Source organism: Gymnoscopelus braueri, assembly GCF_963280865.1.
Source record: "Gymnoscopelus braueri genome assembly, chromosome: 5".
Classification (NCBI taxonomy): domain Eukaryota; kingdom Metazoa; phylum Chordata; class Actinopteri; order Myctophiformes; family Myctophidae; genus Gymnoscopelus; species Gymnoscopelus braueri.
Genome location: NC_137606.1, coordinates 53,122,559 through 53,128,275, shown reverse-complemented (window position 1 = coordinate 53,128,275; position 5,717 = coordinate 53,122,559). Strand labels below are relative to the sequence as shown.

The 5,717-nt window shown below is 38.6% G+C and overlaps 1 protein-coding gene across 1 annotated transcript in view; it reads right to left on the bottom strand.

Moving 5' to 3' along the window:
• LOC308084914 (protein O-mannose kinase-like) overlaps nt 1–5,482 on the bottom strand; it is a 25,279-nt gene extending 19,797 nt beyond the window's left edge. Inside the window, exon 1 of the mRNA XM_080427899.1 lies at nt 5,415–5,482. The gene's annotated coding sequence lies outside the window, so the exon portion shown is untranslated. The remainder of the gene's footprint in view (nt 1–5,414) is intronic.
• Nucleotides 5,483–5,717: the final 235 nt, after the last annotated feature.

Below are 5,717 nucleotides of genomic sequence, written 5' to 3'. Positions count from 1 at the left end.
AAGTTGATTTATGTCAGTTGAGAGAAAGCGTTTCAAAGTGTCCAATAATGCTAATAATAACCATAGTAACACTCAATCATAATCCATGGAAACCCTTGATCCACAGCCTCACCATCAGACCTCCCACTCACCTCTGATCAAAGTTAGGCACCTTTGCATCAAACTATTGTGACACTGCATTCCTTTCAATCCTGCCATGCCCTTCATGAATCAGTCATCATGTACTAGGCCTATGTGATTTTAGTCAAGTTATTCAAACGCATTTTTATACGGTTCTACATTATAATGAAGAAAATATATAGAATATATCTAGAATTTATTTTCAAAATAAAAAATGTGCCTCGGACAAAGACATGTCTTACCACGGACATGTTTGTCCGTGTACGACTGTACGGGCATGTTGATGACCCCTGGGAGGGCACTTGACATCACTGCATCAGGTGAAAAGTGAGACTAAAAATTTGCGTTGAATTTGCGTGAAAGTGTGTGATCTGTGTGAACTCCCTTTTCACCAGTTCAGGTCTGTTAGTCCAATGGCTTAATCATCTGCCTTGAAACCATAGGGTCGCCTGTTCAAATCCCACCTCATGCAGACTTCATCTCAATTGCATTGCACTCAACATGACTGTATCAATGATTAAACGTGCAATTTTTAAATGAAACGCTTATTTGAGAGTAGTTATTTTCAATGTATTACATACTTCATTCGCCCTTTTGTTTTGTTTTGTTGGATTCTCCTTTCTCACTGTCTGAGGCTGTGGATTGAATAGCTTGATCAGTAGAGTGTGAGCCTCATGTGCCGAAGGTCCCCGGTTCAAACCCCACTCATTACAGTTTACATTTAAATTGCATTGTACAAAACATGACCCTGTTAATTCAGACATGTGCAATGTTTAAACAATAACGTGAAATGCTTTTTTTAGAGTAGTTGTTTTTTATGTATGACATACTTTCTTGTGAAAATAGCCGATCTACAATCTCACAACTTTTCAGATAGCAACGTGTTGTGAGCTTGTAGATCGACTATTTTCACTAGTTTCCATTCCGAGGAGACATAAAAAAAACTTTATTGGTAAATGTTTTGTGAACCAGTGATCTACAGTAGTTAGCGAAACAGAGGCTTGGTTCATAACGGACGGAAAAACATATAGATATCAACAGACACCATCAGGGAGGCCATATCTCTAGCTCAATGACAAGAGAGGCAGCCTGTGAATCCATAGGTCGCTGGTTCGATTCCTGTCCCCAACAATGTGTTGAAGTGATCATCATTTGGAATTCTTCATTTTACAAATAGTGTTTCTTGAGGTTAGGTCGTTGTTTTACTGAGGTTAAGGTTAGTGAGGGTTGGTATAGAAAAGAGTCATCTAGTCAGCAACCTTTGGAAGTGATGACACTAAGAAATGAGCAGGCAAAATTAGAACTGGAACACTATAAAAATGAAGCTTAAAAATGGGTACTTTCTCCTGATTGGATGAGATTTTGACACATACCGAAAAATGTGAGCTGGAGAGAAGGGGAGACTCCTGTTACTGAACAAACACTCTATAGCAATGATTACTATCAGAATATAATGCTTTAACCTTTAAAAAAAATACTTTTTGTTTTAACCCCAAAATATCACTTACCCTACCTTTAATGCATATTCACTTCTTCTCTATTCTAATGGATTGGATCCACCCCTCTCACCTGCTCTCACTCATCACCAATCACACCTGTCTTCACTCACAACTCATTAGTGGCCTGGTGGCTTTTTCTTTGAAATGATGTTTAGTTTTTCAAATATTTAACTTTAAGCGCCCAATGCCACATTATTGGCCATGGCCATTTAAAGGGTAGCAACATTAACAAACAAATGAGTCTATACCTGTAACAATGCTTTATACACCAGGGAACCAGATTACTCATATGCTGTGTTGATTTTGCCAGGATTTGATCCCATGACCTTGCGGTTCAGAGTCAAGAGCTCTTCCAATTGAGCTACCAAGACACAAGAAACTTTATACATTGACATTTGATGAACATGCAACTTTTACACTACAGGCCAGGCCAGCAAATGTGTCGATGAAATGAAATTTGTCCATGAGCAAGACTTAACCCCTAATTGCTCACAGGCCCTCATTGGAAACAAGACTGCAAGGACTTTCATGAACCAACCTGTTTAAGTAATTATCCTTATCCTTTACACTGTCTACCCGCAAGTCTATAGGTCAAGTCTATACATCAAGTGCCCAGGTGCAGTACACCACTGCCCAGCAAGCACAGTCAGGACCTGGACGAGTCAGTGACGTCTCGATTGGGGCTAGATCCAGTCAAACCAAGACTAGTCAGATCTGGCCCAGAATATCACCTGATTTCAACCAAAATAATTCCTGACCACGAAAATGGACGTCCTGGATGAATCAGAGAGAGTCCGATCGAGGCCAGATCAAGTCAAATCATAACTAGTCAGATCTGGCCCAGAATATAGCCTTATTTCAACTAACATAAATCCCACAGACAGAATACTTTGCCACTGAAAACTACTCATAATGAAATAGTTGTAATTGGTCAAATCACATATTTTTCAGTCTGTTATTATTGAAAATCTGATAATTTGACAGTCTTACTAGCCTTACTATCAACTAATTGTGTTGATTTACAAGTTGTTGTCATAGGCATAAAACAACATTCTGAAATCGTGAGGACAACACTGCATCTGGTGTCTGCATAGGTGCAGTGGCATAGCCTACCTTCACTTTTCCAGTGGGTTATTTTCGTATCAAAAGGGGCCCGTTTATTATTAAAATATTTAATGTATCTGAATGTGTAACTACCCTAACCAGGGGTCATCAACATAAATTATAGTCTATATATTATTTTTTCATGACAATGTAAAAACATACTAAATATTCACAATCTAATCTTTGAATTCAAATTGGTTTGAATAATGATGACATGCTCATTAATATGTTGCAGGAGATTTGTGGTATTGTACAAGGTACTGTACATGATTGCATCAGGTGAGGACAAGACAGTCTAGCTGTCTTACTGTCTTGTCAGTAATGTTTGATAATAGCTAATAGCAACCTGAAAATAGCAAAATGTGTGTTTAATCCTTTTAAGACAATGGATTAATTCATATGTGGTGTGGTCAGACAATTAAACTATGAAAAGATCAAAAATAGATCTGTTGAGAAGGATCCATTTGCACAAAAGCAAAGGAGGGCCGAACTGGACAAGTAAAGCTTGTTGAAAAAGATTTTCACCATTGAGAGAAGGTGTTTCAAAGTGTCCAAAAATAACAATATTTAACTATAATAACACTCCACAATCATAAGCAGTGGAAACCCTTGATCCACAGCCTGCGGTCCACAATCACCATCAGACCTCCAGCTTATACATTTGCTCACCTCTGATCAAAGTTAGGAGCCCTTGCATGAACCTAGTTGTGACACTGCATTCTTTAAATCCTGTCATGCCCTTTATCCTTATCTAATCACTCATCATGTACGTACAGTATGATGGTTTTGACTCTGACCTTTCTTTTTCCATTGTTCCACATATCTTACATCACAACTATGCACGGTCTAAGACTTCCTCATCATGATAGAAGATTTCTCATCAAGATATCACCGTAATGGAAAGAAACCACAACTATCGAAGCTACCATTGTTATGGTAGAACTGGTAGAGCTTGATCTGCAGCTGACCTCAAGTAACACTGTCCTCCGATAATAACCATAATGACCTGCACCCAAATGGCCCTTTGCTCATGTAATGTGTGATGGAAGCACTAACTGTACTGATGAGAACCAATTACCTAGCCTGTCAGTCATTGGCTCCTCAATGGTGCTGAAAAGTGTACATGTACATTTACTCAAGTACCAATACAAGTGCTTACAAAGCACAGTACAATTTTGAGGTACTTTTACTTTACTTTCCATTTGTGTTACTCCTACTCTACTACAATTACAGCATATGACAACTTTAGTTACTTGTTACTTTGCAGATGTAATTATTAATACAACACCTACAGTAACCACATACAGCTGATCTACAATGTGACGCGTTATGAGCTTGTATGTATATAATAAGCAACCCATGCTGTATGATAATTTACCACACATGAAATCGAATTCTGTCTATCCAATGGCTCAGTCAGTACACTGTCTACCTGCAAGTGTGTAGGTCCCTGGTTCAAACCCCAATTTAACCAGTCCAAATATAATTTACTGAACAAAAATCATGACTTTGTTAATTAATGTATGTTCACTTTTTCGCTCTCTCTCTCACTGCCTCTCACTCTCACTGCCTCTCACTGCCTCTCACTCCCTCTCACTGCCTCTCACTGCCTCTCACTGCCTCTCACTGCCTCTCTCTCTCTCACTGCCTCTCTCTCTCTCTCTCTCTCTCTCTCTCTCTCTCTCTCTCCTCTCTCTCTCTCTCTCTCTCTCTCTCTCTCTCTCTCTCTCTCTCTCTCTCTCTCTCTCTCTCTCTCTCTCTCTCTCTCTCTCTCTCTCTCTCTCTCCTCTCTCTCTCTCTCTCTCTCTGCCTCTTCCTGCCTCTTCCTGCCTCTGCCTTTTCCCTCGAAACCGCTTATTGCTGCTTGCAGCTATATTTAATAATTATGATTGTTGAAATTATAATTATTTGTCAAATGTTTGTCTTGATAAGGGCCACAGATGTTTGGCAGGCCATATACAAAAAAAAATATATATTTTTCAAATGGGTCTTTTGGGAAAAGGGCAATTTGAGGCAAACACCTCCCTTCTGCAGTGCTTTAAACTGAAAGTGACTGGAGTCTGTTTCATTTCTCTCCAAAATACCTTGAATACGATGGAAGACATGATTAATAATTACTGTGATTCCGATAAGATTTACATTTCATATCATACACCATACAGTAAGAACTCCTATAACTTTCACCGGCAAAAAAAAAGTGTTTTCTTTTAATAAAAAAAATATTACGATACAGTATGACATCATGACAATACCTATCGTCATATTTTGATACCACAATAGGCTATATCGTGGGACAATATGTCGTGACACTCACTCCTAGGCGGGGAGGGTTAAAAAAAAAAATGTTATCACTTGGGGAGGGTCATTGATTTTTTTCTTTTAGTCTAAGGGAGGGTCATGGCATTTTAGATCAAGTTACATACATTTTCTCCAGGGGTACCCTTCTTTAAAAATCGACCTGTCCCTAAAAAGGTATATAAAAACGGACTATTTCATCAATTCAAAATTGCATGACCCTCCCTTGGATTTAAAGTAAAATTAGCTGACCCTCCCTTGGACTAAAATTAGAAAGGCATGACCCTCCCCTATTTTCCTCCAGGGACCCTCTTCTGTAAATTTCGACTGGTCCCTAACAATCAATAAACATACAACACAATACAATACAATGAAATAAAACAAAACAATATGTACCTGGTAAGAATAGACACAATTCTCTGGTCAGAAGCCTCTTTTGGTATAACACGCCTCAGCAGCAGTCTACAACAGAATTAACAGCAGTGTGTTGTAAACAATATACTGTTTGGTATGTCAAATTGACTAACTGAAAACATGTACAAAGCATCACTACTTCATGTAGGTACATTTAGCATGTATAGAATAACCAGTATTCATCACAGTATCACAGTAAACTCTTATTGAAAATATAGTGTGCTGAGGAACACATCTTACCTTGAGCAAATCTAATCAAGACTGGCACCCCTCTAACATGGACAC